A 17,927-nucleotide genomic window follows, 5' to 3' on the forward strand; every position below is an offset into this window, starting at 1 on the left:
TGTTACTATCTTTATCACTGTCTTTCTTTCACTGTTTCCCTCTTTCTTTTTATAGAGCACACACACACACACACACACACATTTCTGTATATGTGTGTGTTGAGTCTTTTTCTCACTCAGTCTACCTCTCCTTCTCAGTCTCACACTTTCTGTCCCACGTTGTCTCTATCTCGCTGTCTGTCTCTCACTGTTTGTCGGTTTTTCTCTGTCTCTCAATGTGCCTGTCTACTTCTCATGGTGTCCATTTCTTTTCTCAGCTCGATTCCTGCACTGACAGAATCCACACCCGTCAACTCCTCATTCGTGTCTTAGTTAATAAGGATATCTTTCAGTTCCTCATTCTTTCACGCGCGACGTCGGCGTTCAATTCACCGACGAGGATGAAGCTTTTTTAAAATGTTGAATATTACTTCTGTATGTCCTGAAACTTTATAAAAAGACTTGGGGAAAATAATACGGATGTGAACTTTGGTATCGGCTTTGGTTCAGTGGCAGCATTTTCGACTGAATAAGGAGTTTGTGTGTGTAAGTCCCACTCCTGAGACTTGAGCATATAATCTTGGCTGACACTCAAATGCAGTACTTGCGGAATTTTGCATTATTGAAGCTGTTGACTTTCGGATAAAATGTTAAATTCAAGCTCCGTCTGCACCCTCGGGTGGATGTGAAAGTTCCTAGAGCCTTACTCGAAAAAGAACAGGAGAGTTGCCCCTGTGTCAATATTACTATAAATATTCGAAAATGCTCATTGAAATCCTGTGTCTGTGAGAGTGGAGCTGCAGCCCATTTCTCACAGAGACAAAATCCGAATATTGACAACACCAGGATGGCCGAGTTGTTAAGGCGTTGGATGGCAAATCCAATGCGATTAAACCTGCGTGGGTTCGAACCCCACTCCTGGTAAATCTTTAAATTCAAATCGATTTCCTCTCATCCTGCTCAGTTATACCCGAATCTATTCTGTTGAATCTGAATTTGTCGATAACTTTGTAACATTCAAAGAAATGGGATTGTGCAATGTATCTGTGTCTCTCACTTTCTGTCTTTGGAGTGGTCTTTATGTGCTTGAGTCTGACTCGCTGTGTCTGTGAGGAATTCGAACCTGAATTTCGCGAGCTGGGAGCTAAATTAACAAATCGGACCTCAAAGGTAGCAATCTCAGTAAGAGCTACCACTTTTCAGAGGAGGAATCGCAGGATATTTCAGATGAATGTGCGTTGCAGAAGGGAGGGATTCAATTTCTTGCGACATTGGAACCGTTCTGGGGGAGCTGGGACCTGTGCAAACCGGACGGTCTGCACCTTAGCAGAAGCAATGTTCACGAGGGAGAGTTTGCTCGTGTTGTTGGGGAGGGGTTCAACTGATATGGCAGCGGGATGGAAACCTTTCGGGGCAGAAAAGTAAGGGTGGAGGGCAGAGAAACCCAAGGCAAAAATCAAAAATGGCCACATTGCAGCAAAATTCTAAAGGGACAAGGTGTGTTAAGATAACAAGCCTGAAGGCACTGTGCCTCAATGCGAGGAGAAATCGTAATAAGGTGGACAAATTAACTGCACAGGCAGCAATTAATGAATATGATGTAATTGGCATCACGGAGAAATGGCTCCAGGGTGACGAAGGCTGGGAACGCAACATCCAGGGGTATTCACCAGTCAGGAAGGATAGACACAAAGGAAAAGGAGGTGGGGTGGCATTGCTGGTTGAAGAGGAAATTAACGCAATAGTCAGGAAGGACATTCGCGTGGATTCTACATGGGTGGATCTGTGGTATATCAAAGGGAAAAAAACGCTAGTGGGAGTTGTGTACCACCAAACAATCGGAGTGAGTTTGCTGACAGCATCCAACAAGAAAGTAGGGATGTGTGCAATAAAGGTACTTCAGTTATCATGAGCGACTTTAATCTATATTTAGTTTGGGTTAACCAAACTGGTAGCAATACGGTGGAGGAGGATTTGCTGGAGTGTATTAGGGATGGTTTTCTCGACCAATATGTCGAGGGACCATCTGGAGGGCTGGCCATCCTTGACTGCTTGATGTGTAATCAGAAAGGACTAATTAGCAATCTTGTTGTGCGAGGCCACTTGGCGAAGAGTAACCACAATAAGGTTGAATTCTTTGTTAAGCTGGAGAGTGAAACGATTAATTCTGAGACTGGGGTCCTGAACTTAAGGAAAGGTAACTTCGATGGTATGAGACATAAATTGGCTAGAATAGACTGGGAAATGATACATAAAGAGGTGACGGCAGATAGGCAATGGAAAACATGTAAAGATCACATGGATGAACTTCAACAATTGTTCATCCCTGTCTGGAGTAAAAATAAAACGGGGAAGGTGGCTCAACCGTGGCTAACAAGGGAAATTAAGGACAGCGTTAAAACCAAGGAAGAGGCATATAAATTGGTCAGAAAAAGCATCAACCCGAGGACGGGGAGAAATTTAGAATTCAGCAGAGGAGGACAAAGGGTTTAATTAGGAGAGGGAAAATAGAGTATGAGAGGAAGCTTGCTGGGAACATAAACACTTCTATAAATATGTGAAGACAAAAAGAGTAGTGAAGGCAAACGTAGGTCCCTTGCAGTCAGATTCAGGTGAATTTATAATAGGGAACAAAGAAATGGTAAATCAGTTGAACAAATACTTTGGTTCTGCCTTCACGAAGGAAGACCCGCATAATCTTCTGGAAAAACTACGTGACCGAAGGGCTAGTGAGAAGGAGGAACAGAAGAAAATCCTTATTTGTGGGAAATTGTGTTAGGAAAATTGATGGGACTAAAGGCCGAAACATCCCCGGTGCCTGGTAGTCTGCATCCCAGAGTACTTAAGGAAGTGGCCCTAGAAATAGTGGATGCATTGGTGATCATTTTCCAACAGTCCATCGATTCTCGATCAGTTTGTATGGACTGGAGGGTAGCTAATGTAAAACCACATTTTGAAAAAGGAGGGAGAGAGAAAACGGGTAATTATAGACCAGTTAGCCTGACATCAGTGGTGGGGAAAATGTTGTAATCAATTTTTAAAGATGAAATAGCAGCCCATTTGGAAAGCAGTAACAGGATTGGTCCAAGTCAGCATGGATTTATGAAACGATAATCATGTTTGACAAATCTTCTAGAATTTTGTGAAGATGTAACTAATAGAGTGTACAAGGGAGAACCAGTGGATATGGTTTAGTGGGACTTTCAAAATACTTTTGACAAGGTCCCACACAAGAGGTTGGTGTGCAAAATTAAAGGACATGGTATTGGGGGTAATGTATTGACGTGGATAGAGAACTGGTTGGCAGGCAGGAAGCAGAGAGTCAGGATAAACGGTTTATTTTCATAATGGCAGGCAGTGACTCGTTGGGTGCCGCAGGGCTCAGTGCTGGGACGCCAGCAATTTACAATATACATTAATGATTTCGATGAATGAATTTTGTATAATATCTCCAAGTTTGCAGATGACATTATGCTGGATGGCGGTGTGAAATGTGAGGAGGATGCTAACAGGCTGCAGGGTGATTTAGACAGGTTAGGTGAGTGGGTAATTGCATGGCAGATGTAGTATAATGTGGATAAATGTGAGGTTATGCACTTTGGTGGCAGAAACACGAAGGCAGAATATTATTTGAATGGCGGCAGATGAGCAAAAGGGAGGTGCAACGAGATCTGGGTGCCATGGTACATCAGTCATCGATGGTTGGCATGCAGGTGCAGCAGACAGAAAGAAGGCAAATAGCATGTTGGCCCCATATCTTGGGGATTTGAATATAGCAGCTGTACTGGGCCTTGGTGCGGCCTCACCTGGAATACTGTGTTCAGTTTTGTTCTAATCTGAGGAAGGACTTTCATGCTATTGAGGGAGTGCAGCAAAGGTTCACCAGACTGATTTCCGGGATGGTAGGACTGACATATGAGGAGAGATAGGATCGACTGGGCCTGTATTTACTGGAGTTTAGAAGAATGAGAGGGGACCTCAGAAACATATACGATTCTGACGGGGCTGGGCAGGTTAGATGCAGGAAGAATGTTCCCGATGTTGGGGGAGTCCAGAACCAGTGGTCACAGTCTGAGGACAAGGGATAAGCCATTTAGGACCGAGATGAGGAGAAACGTCTTCACTCAGAGAGTTGTTAACCTGTGGAATTGTCTTCTGCAGAACGTTGCTGATGCCAGTTCATCAGATATATTCAAGAGGGAGTTGGATATGGCCCTTAAGGTAATGGGATCAAGGGGTGTGGAGCAAAAGCAGGAAAGGGATACTGAGGTGCATGATCAGCCATGATCTTATTGAATGTTGGTGCAGGCTCGAAGGGGCGAATGGTCTATTCCTGCAACCTTTTTCTATGTTTCTATGTTTCTATGTTTCAGGGTGCATGCATCTAATGGCCCAGTGTGCTTTGCCATTTCTTTCAACTGGGTGCTATTTATTGAATCTGTAACTCGCCCGGTTTGTATCTGCTCCATATTGTGTCTCACCTGACCAATCATCCATCTCCTATAGGCACGACATTTGTCTCTCTTCCTGTCCTCGGCATCGTCCTCTCAATTCCTGCTTATTTAGCTCGTTAATTGTTCGTGCATGGTCTTCCAATACGGATACACCCTGTCGCATTTTTTTTTGATGTTTTGGATCATAACTGTGAAGATTCTATCCCAATCCTAGTCTGTTTCCTGATTAGTAACTACGTTGTTCCCCTCAAACTATCTACACCTGCCTGGATATCAGGTGCACCTACTCGAGATGTCCCTGTACAGTTAATACGTGTTTTGCTATAGATCTCCTCTGTCTTCCTTCTTTGTGTCTCAGCTGCTTGTGTTACTCCCTTGCTCCTGATGTGTCACTAGCTATTCTCAGGATTGTGTCTACCAATCGTGTTTACAATGCTTTAGTCTTGTGGCTAATTTTTTCTGGCTGTTCAATTTATGCTCACAGGTCACATTTCATGCTGGACTTTGTGAAATAACAACATTACTTCTGTTCCAGTTTTAACTACCAAGCAATTTCCCAAGGTTAATTCCCCTGGTTTACAATATTCAGGTAACATTTTTTACACACTTATCTTCAAGACAAACGCTCCTGACATTTAGATGCCGCCCCCTTGAGGCTGCTTTACGTTGTTGTTGTAACCACCGGTGTGGTAAAATGCTTCTGGGCCCCCTAGGGGCGGCCTTGCAGCTTGTCCTTGTAGAATCGAAAGCACGGTGATGATCACGTTTATATTCTGTTGATAAAACACATCCTGGATATTCCAGGTTTTAGTTAGAGTCTTACCTTTTCCATTTCAACCGGATTTTCCTTTCACTAGCCGCTGTATTGGTTCTGCAATTGCCGTGGTTAGGCACAAAATTCCTGCAATAGCTGAAGAACCCCAGTGTCTTACATATGCCTCAGGCTGGTTTTGGTCGGGGCATAATCCTAATGTCCTGCTTCCTGTCATTGGACATGGTCCGAGTTCCTTGGGATATTTAGTGTCCCAGGTACTGTACGACAGCTTGTCCAATTTGTGCCTTTTTGGGACTTACTTTAAAACCTATTTCCGTTATCTCAAATGTCTTTTCCATAACTAGAACAGAGTCTAGCATGGAGGCTTTGATAACTGCTTTCCGTTATCTCAAATGTTCCAGTATCAAAGCCTTTACTTCTCACTTTCTGTGGTTCTTCAACCACTGTATCTGAAGTCACAAGTTCAACTTATATTTTCCTTTGTTCAAAACTGCTACAGCCTGCCGTTTTAACATTTTAATTTTTTCAAAGTTCCTTTTAACTACGCAGATAGCTCCCCACTTGCCCAGGAGTTTGACCTGATCCCTGAAGGTATTTCTACATTGTTTCCAAACATTATAGTTTTATTTCTCTTTTTTGAAAACATATCAGATTTAACTTTTTATGTTAAATGTAACTCATTTTGTTGTGTATTTTCTTAAACAGTGGTACTTGAAATATTCACATCAAAATTAACTCTTCACTGCTTCCATCCTAATTTCTGCTCCCCTTTTCTTGTATTTGTATTTCTTGTTGGATTATGAAATGTCAAATATGGTAAAACTGTTTTTTAATCGGACTTCTCATTTATGCTTATAGTGATTCAAAGATCACAGAATGCAAAGTACTTGCTTTATAATTATGTCCCTAACTTCTGTTTTAGAAGCTGAACATCAAAAACTCTGATCTTTTGCGCTGTAACTTCAATTTTGTGACACAGTATCTCAGAAATTACCTCTTTTTAAGCTTCAGCTTCTGACTCAGTATGTTTACTTTTATTAAAAGGCTTCCAAACACAAGAGTTTCCAAAACAAACAAAATGTTTATCAAGGAGAATCACCTGAAATATCTCAAAGTCCCAATTCAAATATTGTATTGCCAATCTTTTATTTAAAAATCTTTTTACTGAGCTGGAAGCATTCGCATCAAGATTTTACACAAAGGAATATGGGGCGTACTTCCCCAGTGATTTTATTTTTAAAGCATCATGCATTTTTTACTTTTGCTTAACAAACCTATCCTTTGTGCATTTCCTAGCTCCAGAACATATCTTCCGAATAACTCCACAACTGGTTTTCTAAATTAAAATGTAATTCAATTCTAGGTTCACACTTTCTTAAAACTTCCCTCATACAGGGCAACACTGCAAAGGGTTAAAAAAAACTTTCACTCTGTCTGAAAAAGTGCGTGGAGCCAAAACAACAGACAGCTCCACCACTTTCTGAAGCAGGCTTTCAGACACATGAAACATTCATTAATTCCCACATCAAATATTCCCTGTCAAAAATCACACAATCACTTTCATTCAAAGACAGACATTCACAAAAGTATCTCTTCATTCAACAAAGCTTATTGTTTGGCTGGCTCTAATTTTGGATCCATACTTCAATTAAAAGTAGTCAGTAACAGTTTTTATTATGGGCTTCCGAAAAATATCAACTAAGCTTGCCTTATGGCCCCCAATGAATCCTTTATTTTCCTCTGCTCCTAATCATAACCCTGTTCGTGTGGGGATACAAATGTGGGACAAATTCCTCTGTCCATTCCCTTCCGTCATCAATATCTATTTTTATACTTTCATCCTCTTGTCTTTTGTCACTTTCTTTGTCCTTCTCACCTTCGGGTGTCTTTCTATTCATCTTTCCGGCTGTTAAACTGCTCTTTTTCACTTCATCATATCCTGGCTTAACTATCTTCTTAACCTTTTCAGATTTATCTCTCAGAAACTCTTCTGGTAGTTTATACCTCACCCCTCCAAATGCCTTGGCAGATTCCTTTGCCATTTCTTACACTGGGGCTTTTTCCCCAGTTCCCGTTTTACCATCTTTACTTAAGCGGAACTATTTACACCGAGACTTTTACACCGATATCCCCTATACATACTTATTCTCCCGACACATGTATTTACTTACAGTGTCCTCAACTGGATTTACTGGCTGCATGGACTCTGCTTCAGATTCGTTGGATCTGGTTACTTTGCGAGGAGAATTCCTCAAGGTAATTCTCTACTCTCTCGTTTTTCGGTTGGTTTGGTTTTTTGAGTCTAATCTGCCCGTCCAGTAGATCCTGCTGACTGCGCCAAGTTGTTAGGGTGAACTTCAAACCACCACTCGGAGTCCGTTAGCCTTAAACTAAATGAGTTTTAATGAATAAAAGATACAAGCCAGCAGGAGAGCTATCCTTGAAGGAATGCTCAGAGAAACTGCCAGAGACATCTTATTTTATACAGTTTCAGATTATAGCATTACGTAATTACGCAAGTTACAATTAATACGTGCTGATTGATTAATACATGATTATCTGGTAGGTTGCTTCCTCCAATCTGGCCTCTATATGCTTTAATTGGTAATTCAGGATACATGTTCTTATGATTCTTTTTATTTAACTTGTATTTTGTTATAGAATTCAAATTCTATGTTATCTGTGTCTTTGCCGAGCTCCCAAGGCATTTGTTCTATGAATTGGAACATCTGCTCCTCTGCGGAAGGCATCCCACACATGCTTCTCACAGTCTGAAAAACAGGCTGTGGGATCCATTTTAAAAATCTGTTAACTCCATTTTAAAACATCCCAATTATTATTATTAATTGTAATTACGATTTGTGATCTGCCCTTTCAGGCGATTATGTGGCATCTTATCGAAGGCCTTTGGAAAATCTACATAAATTACATCTACTACATTACGTTAGTTTACGCTATCTGCTACTTGTTCGAAAAATTCAAACAATTTGGTCAATTCAAGACTTTCCCTTTTATAATACATGCTGACTATTCATTTTTGATTTCTAGTTGTTATTCCACTTTCTCCTTTAGTAGGGATTCCATTATTTTTCCTACCAACGACGTTAAGTTGACTGGGCTATAGTTCCTCAGACACGTTCCATCTCCCTTCTTAAAAATAGGTATTACATGAGGTATCTGCCAATCCTCCGGCACTGCACCTTATTCGAACGAAATATTAAATATGTTTATTAATGCCTCTGCTATCTCTTCCCAAGATGTAATTCGTCCGAAGCAATCATTTTATCCTTTTTCGGTTTGATTAGTTTAAATAATATTTTCCTTTTGTTCTTATTAAATGCAGTTATTTCATTTCTAATATCATCCGATGTCATGTCCACCTTTTTGTCTCCCTGATCAATACTGATGCAAAGTAATTGTTTAATATTTCTACCTATCTCTGCCTGTGGACAACCTTCTGTGCCATGTACCTTGGTATGTATTGTGGCTGTCCTCCACTCAATCTGTATCCTTATCGTTAAAGGTAACGAGTATATCGTACCATTTGGATAGGAGCAGTGTCTCATTCTCAGCCTCTCCTCAGTTCTCGCTACACGGCACCCAACCAGCCACGGACTTTCCTGAACCTGGGATTTTTGTAGGATGTGAATGTTTTCTGGATTAAACTATCCAGAAATCACTTATCATCTGTGATTCAGAATGTGTCGAACTCGCACTCCAGCCCAATTACTCTGAGCCAGAGAGAATAAAGCAGAGACATTTCCTGCAGATGTGGGAATGCGGGACGGATTTGCTGTGCACAAATGCACACACATTACAGTCTCGACTCATTGCCTACCTTGCCATCTTTAGTTATTTTTTAAAAATGTATTTGCTTATTTACACACTGAATTAATTCAAATAGTTATTTTTTTTACATCGGTTATTTATAATGATATTACTTAATTAGGTTATATAGTTAAATTATTAATTTAATAAAGTGTTGTTATTGCTCCCAGGTCTTAGTTTAGACCAAGCTTCGAGAAAAAGGCAATACTCACCAAACATTCATCTATCTGCTCTATTTTGGAGACGAAAGCAGCACATCCTTCCACCACTGTTCCCATTCCAATTCTCTCCAAATTCCGTTTAATATCACTGTGCTGAACACACTGTGCATCAGCAGTTAGTGTTTATTCTTATACCTTTGGAGACACACACAAGGTGGCTCAGCTCCATGCCCATTGCTCGCAGTAATTAGCACATATTGAAGACTAACACTTACAGCTGACTGATAGTTAACTACCACTAACAGGCAGTTTCTGCTAACTACATTTGTTAAAGTCCTAAGTTCAATTCAAAACGTTAAACTAAATTTCCCTTCTTACAGTTAATACTCTGCCAGACTCACCCAGGACTTACCATTGAATTTCACTCGCTCCCCATTCCCAAGTTTAACACTCTCTTTGTGCCCTCCGTTTAAGATCAGGATGTGGTGATGGAGAAAACTCTGGCATGGTGTGCAGGGCCGAAAGGGGACGGGGTGGGGAAGGTCGCTCTGTAAATTTGCAGTCTACAGGCAGTCGGGCTGCTGACTCCACGAGCCCCCAGGGAAACCACAAGAAACAGGCTCAGACCAACGTGTAGCTGTGGCCACCAAATGTTCTCTTTCTATGTTGCAGACGTTAAGCAACTCGATGTAAGTTGATCTGTGAAGGAGAAGGGATGTCTGAAATGCGATTGTGGGTCAACCACAGACCAGGGCTTGGTCAGAAGGGCAGGTCTGTGATGTCACAATACTCAGGCACAGTGTCATGGGGGTTTCACCGCTGTATTACTTCACAAGTACAGCAATACCTAGCAACAAACTCGTTCCGACCTTCTTTGAACACTGTATATTATGGGCTATGTTTAGCAAGGAGAATTTACAGAGAGTGAGGAGGGGCTGAGTTCAATGTGCGGGGATCACTTCATCCTGCATATCACCGCATTGTTCAGGCAGATTTACAAACGAACTTCCCAGTGGTGAATGTCACTGGGACATACTCCGTCTGCAGGAGACCCTTTAATCCCAAAGGTAGATTATATGAAACAAGGATACGTCGCTATCAGCAGGCGCTGGGGCTGCTCAGGTTAAACCCCACTGGGAGAAAAACACAAGGAGCCTGCAAAAGGCTGAAAGCACTGACCTTTCAGCTTTTGAAAGCCTCCCTCCCTGGCTGTTGTTTGGTCCCAGGCCATTTCCCCCGGAAGTTTCCCTGTGAGTGCTGGGACTGAGCGGCCCTTCCCGCGCCTCTGGGTAAACACATCAGACCCGAGCCTGGCGGTCGGGAGCTTTATACACCTGTCCCAGGCCGCACCAGAGGTCTTAGTGGGGTTAGAATCTGCAGGGGCCCAGCTGTACTGATCCCCGTGGACTTCCCCACCTCTATCATTTTTGTTAGTCACTGAATCCGCGCGGTGAAAGATGAAAACAGGCCTCACTGTGTGTGTATCACAGAAATGAGCGGATTGGGCAGAACGCCCGCCCAACACATTGTGTGATTCTCATTATTTAACACATTTAACAATTACAGTAAAGATTTATTTCACCACATTCTTGAACTCCTCTCAGAATTTCGTCTGGGTAAGGCATCAATACATGTGTTGGTGCAGCAACTCAGGAGCTGAAGCATAAATCCCATTTCCTGTATATAATCAGGTAGATGTACAGGAATAAATTTTAACGAATACAATCGATTAACCACAGAAGACAACATAAACACTGCCCATAAGAGGATAAAATTCCCGGTAAAACAAAGAGTAAAATTATGGATTTCCTTCACTTCTCCATCTCTGGGTCACTGGGATTCTCCCCACTTCTGTGGGCCTGGAGTCTCCTGCGGGCTCTGCTCGATACTAAAAGTGTTTGACAGTTAAAGCATTGAGCAGACGTAAGAACAAATGGAAAAACGGTGTAATAATATAATGAAGGAATTCAATTACTGTCCGTGACGCATAGACAACCCATCTAACAAAGCGCAACCAGGGATTATTGGAAATCTGATACATACCTCCAAACATAAAATACCAGAAAGTGTTCTATACACAGAACAGCGCACTCACTGTTCCCACAACAACAGTCACCGTTTTGTCGGTGCAATATTTGGGTTTGAGCTTCTGACAGGAAATGGCTATACGTCGATCAAAGGTAAAAGCAGCTGTGAACCAGATTGAACAGTCTGTGACTGCGTAAAGAAGGATGGCATGGATATTACACACTTTAATGTCTCACATGAACTCAAACGCGGTTGAATAACGAATAGAAATCTTCCTGGATATCAGGTCGAGGAGAACGACAGCAGATCCACCGCTGCCATTGCCATCAGGTAACGGGTGACACACTTGGAGAGACCGCACCTTCGTCGATACAGGATCATTATTGTCACTAAGTTCACTGCAAGGAAGAGAAAAACATGGGATTTTATTTCAGCTTGAGAGCAACAACAGCTCTCTCAAAGAATTACGTGTGAAATGTGTCACGATTAAATGAACCAGCCAATGGGACTGGTGGTGTGTGGGTCAGGACTGATGAAATCATCGGATGGGATATGTGGTGTTTGGCACAGGTACAGAATGAACCAATGTATGGGACGTGTGGATGTTGAGACAGGAACTGAATGTACCAGTGGATGGGATGTTTTGGTATTGTGACAGGGAGTGAATGAAGTGGTGGATGTGATGTGTGGGTTCTGGGTCATAACTGAAAGAATTAGTGGATTGGACTTTTGCCGGGTGGGTAAAGCGCTGAATGAGACTCTAATATAACGCCATATCCAAGTCAGAAGAAGCAATCATTCAGCAGAAGAAGCCGCGAGTTTTTGAATAACCTGTGTCCATTGAGGGAAATAGATTAATTGTTGCAGGGATGGGAATGTAGTAACTGGACAGCGAGGGGAATGAAATATGTGTCCATGGAGAAGAATGAAGTTGGGGGCCAAGGAAGGGAATGGAGTCTGTCGCCAAGGAAAGGAATGGAGTCTGTGGCCAAGAAAAGGAATGGAGTCTGTGACAGTGAGGGGAATGGAGTATTTGGCCAGGGAGAGGAATCGATTCTTTTCCAGGAAGAGGAATGGAATCTGTGTCCAGGGAGGGGAATGGAATCTTTGGCGAGGTTACGGCGGTTGTGTCGAAGGCTGAAGAAGATGACTTGAATTGCATTATGTGTCGATATCAGAACCTTTACAACCATTGTATTGAAAGTACACTTTGTAACTGGCTTAAGCTGAATTTCCAAGAATATTGCAAATAATCTTTAAAGAAGGGGCTGTCGTTTACAATAGACTGATGATGACCCATGTTGTAAGATGTCACAGAAGATTTTCGAACGTGTCTGTTTACAGATGGAACCGTGTCAACCAGCTGCCTTTCACCTTGTGTGAGAAAGTTACAGACTTCCACTTGACAGAGAGAGTTTGAGACTGGAAATATCAAAATATTTCACAATTCAGTGCTCCGTTTTGAATCCGCCAAAATAGTTGCTACCATGCGGCTCACGCCGAGATGTCCTGAACTGTGGCTGAACAAGGGAAATAAATCAATTCAAACACAACTGAATAAACATTTTACTGGAAGACGTATTGCAGTTTTAACCCTATACTGATCATCTGGAATTAGTGAATGTGAGGCAGAGCGGGAGGCGGTGGAAATTATGACAACTGTCTATAGCTGAATCATTAGTGGATAATATCTCATATCTCAGTGTATTTGTGAACGAACTCTCAACGCTGGTTTCCACACATCTGTGTCATTAATTATAACCAGCGGTCTTAAAACTCTTGTTACGGCTGAACACTTATTTATTATCCAACACTGGACATCAGTGCAGAAAGCTGACTGCAAGCTGTTCAATAAAGTAAATCGTTCACTAACATATCTTGTGTCAATAAAATCAAATTTCTGCCAAATTCTGTAAACCACTAACATTGGAAGCAAGTTGTGGAAGCAACATACTGTTCATTGAACTGGGAGCAGCGAATCAGCAAATGATCAAACATTACATGACAGAAACGTCTGTGCATTGCAGACACAGAACAAGAGGTTTAAATTGATACAATTAATAACTAGAACTAAAGTACAAGGACAGCAAATACAGAGAAACATGGGTTACATAATTAATTGCAGATGAAGGACTCACCAGGAACACCAACAGCAGCGAGAAGCGTGTAATCAAAACGTTCCACATTGAAAAGTGACCACAGGATCCAAAGCTCAGTTGGAATCTCCCAGAACATGATTTGACTTTCTGTGAGCTCCTATGAGCGTTGTTATTTTTAGACAACAACCTCAGTCAAACATTGCTATACAGACATGAAAACAAATCCCTAATTATAGCCTGAGGGAACTCTCCAGTGAGACAATTAAACTGCATACTGAAGGATATTAATTACAGTCACTGAATAAACAAGTTGTCCGAACCTTTTCTTTGCATCACATTCAATTGCAAGATATCTTAAAAGCAACTTGGCTTTCAGATCAAATAACTTTATTCAAAACCAAGCACTATTGCTAAAAACAGAAATTGATCATTCCACAGTATCACAGCATGAATGTGAAGTGAGCAGCTTCATTTAGGGAGTTTCTATTATTACTGCGATATAAAATAACTCTTTAATTTCAGATTTTCAATTCACTTCTCGGGGTAACACAAGAGAATTAAAACAAATGGAAGGATAGAGGCAGGCTAAGTAAAGGTCAGTAACATACATGGGGACTAACAGTACAGTGCTAATTAAGGATACATGGGGACTGATAATATAATGGTCAGTAAGGATACATGGGGATTAATAATACAAGATCAGTAAGAGTACATGGAGACAGATAATACAGTGGTCAGTAAGGATACATGAGGACTGATAATACAATTGTCTGTAAGGACACATGGGTACAGGTAATACAGTGGTCAGTAAGGATACATGAGGACTGATAATACAATTGTCAGTAAGGATACATGGGTACTGATAATACAATGGTCAGTAAAGGTATAAGAGGACTGATAATACAATGGTCACTAAGGGTACATGGTAACTGTAAATAAAATGGCGAGTAAGGATCCATGTGGACTGATAATACAATGGTCAGAAAGTGTTCATGGGGACGGATAATACAATGGTCAGTAAGGGTACGTAGTGACTGTTAATATAATGGTGAGTAAGGATACATGGAGGCAGATAATACAGAGGTCAGTAAGGATACATGGGGACAGATAATACAGTGGTCAGTAAATGGACATGGTGACAGAAAATATATTGGTCAGTAAGCTTACATGGGGACAGATAATACAATGGTCAGTAAGGATACGTGTATGCTGTTAATACAATGGTCAGTAAGGATTCATGGACCCAGATGCTATACTGAAAGTCACAGGCCATCCTATGGTTTATTTTCCTCAGAGCAGTGAATGTGGAGATTGAAAGTCAAGAATGGAGTGAAAGGAGCCGAGAAGTGAGGAGGGGAGAAGAGAGGACAGGAGGAGGGAGGGAGTAGATGAGAGGAGATGAGTGCGGAGGACAGGAGAGGAGGGGAATAGGAGAGCAGAGGTGAGGGGAGGAGATGAGTGGTGTGGAGAAGACAGCAGAGCAGAGTAGAGGATAGGAGGTGAGAGGAGAGGGTTGGAACAGGAAAGAGAGAAGGGGAGCAAGAAGGGGAGGAAAGGTTGCTGGAGGAGAGGATAGATAAGAGGGGAAGTAGAGAGGAGAACAGAGGAGAGCAGAGCAGAGATGAGTAGAGGAATGGAGAGGAGACTTGATAAGGGGAGAGGAGAGGACAAGAGAGGATAGGAGGATATAGCAGAGGGGAAGAGAGAGAAGGGGAATGGAGATGATAGTGTAGGGGAGATGGTAGGAGAGGAGAGTGGAATAGAGGTGGGGAGAAGGTAGTAGAGAGAAGAGAGATGAGAGGAGAGGGAAGAGGAGGAGAGGAGCAGAGTGGAAAAGGGAGGAATGTGGAGAAGTGGAGAGGGGCGAGAGGATGAGAGGAAAGGAGAGTAGAGCAGAGGAGAGGGGAAGGGCGGTGGGAGAGCAGAGGAGAGACCATCAGAGGAGAGAATAGGAAGAAAGTGGGGGGAGCAGGGCGAGAAGAGATGAGAAGGGAGGGGAGGAGAGGGGAGAAGAGAGGGGAAGTGGAGAGGTGAGTAGAAGAGAAGGCAGGAGACGAGAGTGTAGCGGAGAGGTGAGTACAGGTTAATGGAAAAGAAGGGTGGTGAAGTTAGGGGAGAAGAGGAGGAGGTGAAAAGAGGGTAGAGGAAAGGAGAGAAGAAGGGAGGAGAGCTTAGGAGGGCTAGGAGAGGAGTGAAGAAGAGAGGAGTGGAGAGGGTACAGGAGAGCAGAGAATGGAGAGGAGCTGGAAGGAGAGGAGAGGGGAGAACATCAGAGGACACAAGTGAGGAGAGGAGTTAAAATGAAAGGGGAGAAGAGGTGAGGAGGAGAGGGGAGAGGAGAGGAGGGGAGAATTAGGGGAGCGAAGTAGAGATGATTGGAGTGGAGAGGATGGAGAGGAGAGAGGAGAGTGGAGATCGAAGCGACTTGAAAACAGGGGAGAGGAGAGGATAGGTGAGGATAGGATAGGAGAGGAGATGAGAGAGCAGAGGAGAGGAGATGAGAGGAAAATGGAGGAGAGGAAATGGGAGGAGAAGAGGGTAGAGGAGAGGGGAGAATGGAGTAGAGGCGTGGAGAAGATAGGCGAGAGGGGAGAAAATGAGGACACAAGAGAGTTGAGGAGAACAGCTGAAAGGGGAGGAGAGTTGCGGAGAGGGGAGAGGAGAGAGGAGAGGGGAGAGGAGAAGGGAGAGGACGGGAAGACAGGTGAGGAGAGAAGTGGAGAGGAGAGAGAAGGAGATGGGAGAAAGGAGGAGCCGAGTGATGATGATAGGGGATGAGAGGTGAGAGGAGGAGAGAAGTTGAAAGGAAAAGGAGTTGAGCAGAGGGCAGAGGAGATGAGAGGAGTGTGGAGAAGAGGAGAGGCGAGAGGAGGAGAGTAGTGGAGAGGGGAGGAAAAGAGAGATGAGGGGAGAGAGGAGGGAAGAGATGAGCAGGGAGGGGACGAGAGTGTACGGGAGGAGAAGGGAGAAGAAAGCAGAGCAGGGGAGAGTAGAGGAACGGAGATTAGATGTGATGAGAGGAGAGGAGAGGAGAGGAAAGTGGAGTGAAGAGGGGAGGGGATTAGAGGAGAGGACTGGGGAGAGGAGAGGAGAGGGTAGGGACGAGGGTAGTAGAGGAGAATAGAGTAGAGGAGGGGAGAAGGTAGGGGAGAGGAGATGAGATGAGCATAGGAGACACGTGAGGAGAGAGGAGAGGAGAGGGGAGAGGTGAGGAAGGGAAGTGTTCGGGTAAAAAGGAGGCTTCTCTCCTTCAAGGTGGAGTAACTGATGTAGTTAATCGATAGCTGCCCGTTCGTTGGGCTAAAAGGAGGCTTCTCTCCCTCGGAATGGACTAACTGATATAGTTAATCGACACCTCGCCCAGCTTCCCACTGTATAACGACTATGGAAGGAAACAAACGAAACCTCAGGTTTATCGGTTTTATTACAAGCAATGGACGGGAAGGTTCAATCTTGAAACCTCTGAAATAGAGCGTTTTCAAGCATAACTTACACAGGTGTTGGAGAGGAGCAATCCTCCTACAAAATCATCGACAGGTCTATTGCTATCAGCGAAGTTACATTGATTTGTTGACTCTTATCAGACGGGCTCTGAGTGGTACATACAACTGCCCGTCTCTCATCATTGTTTTGTTCAATTTTGCCCTCTACCCCAGTCGATCCGACGCCTGGTGTGGTTGTCCTGGCTTCTTTATCTCTTCGCAGGGACATTTAAACAAAACTACTGGCTTTGGCTGTTTAAGTGGTACTAAGGTTAAGCTATAATATAATGCGTATACGTGTGTTGTACCTTTATAAGGAAGTGTTGCATACATAGGCAATTGAAAAGTTCACAACCTTCAGCATAATTCTAATATCTACATACTTACTATTAATCCTTCACAATTCCCCCAAATGGCCCTTGACTATATGCCCAAGATAGGCAATTTCGCAATTAATTCCACATGGGTGAGCTTCCAGGGTTGTCCTTGCACTTGGATAGTGCCACTTCCCGAGCTCTTGGACCTATCTGTTGGCTTTCCCATCAAGGTTATACTATGTAAGTCATTTCTGCCGGATTGTCTGATTTCCCTTTCTTCAATGTTTTAACTATAGTACAGGCTAGGGTCTGCCTCTTACGTCGGTTACAGCTTTTAAAAGGATAATACTAGCAAGGTGAGTACCCTTGCACAACAACCAGTACATTGAGTCCAGCATAGTTCGTGTGCAAGTCCTTTCTAGCCAACATTTTCTCGGTGTTCGAATTATGCCCCGCATGGGGTATCCTCTCATTCTTCTTTCTTTCCTGCACTTGGGGTCTTCCCTATTCTGCCGAATTTCTGCCCTGCCGAGGCTATCTTCTATGTTGTCGAATGGCGTCCAATTCAGTCGAGTTTGTTTCTCTTTCAGTTTGAATATCGGTTTTGCTTGTGGCCCGATGGCCTTCGTATAACCTCCTCAGGTAATGTCCATCATGGTCCCATCGATCTTTCCTCCTTTAGCTCGGGGCTTATAATAAATCCATTTATATCTGTCTCGTCAAGTGGAGTAAAGCAGAAATCAACAAAACTTAATTAATTCCTTCTCATTGCACAATACCCAATCTAGGATAGCCTGTTCCTGC

The 17,927-nt window shown here is 42.9% G+C and overlaps 1 non-coding gene across 1 annotated transcript; it reads left to right on the forward strand.

Annotated features, from left to right (window-relative positions):
- The first annotated feature begins 820 nt into the window (after positions 1–820).
- trnac-gca (transfer RNA cysteine (anticodon GCA)) lies at positions 821–903 on the forward strand. Its single transcript has one exon. It is a non-coding gene; the product is annotated as a tRNA-Cys (tRNA).
- Positions 904–17,927: the final 17,024 nt, after the last annotated feature.

Source organism: Pristiophorus japonicus, chromosome 23 (genome assembly GCF_044704955.1).
Source record: "Pristiophorus japonicus isolate sPriJap1 chromosome 23, sPriJap1.hap1, whole genome shotgun sequence".
NCBI classification, from domain to species: domain Eukaryota; kingdom Metazoa; phylum Chordata; class Chondrichthyes; family Pristiophoridae; genus Pristiophorus; species Pristiophorus japonicus.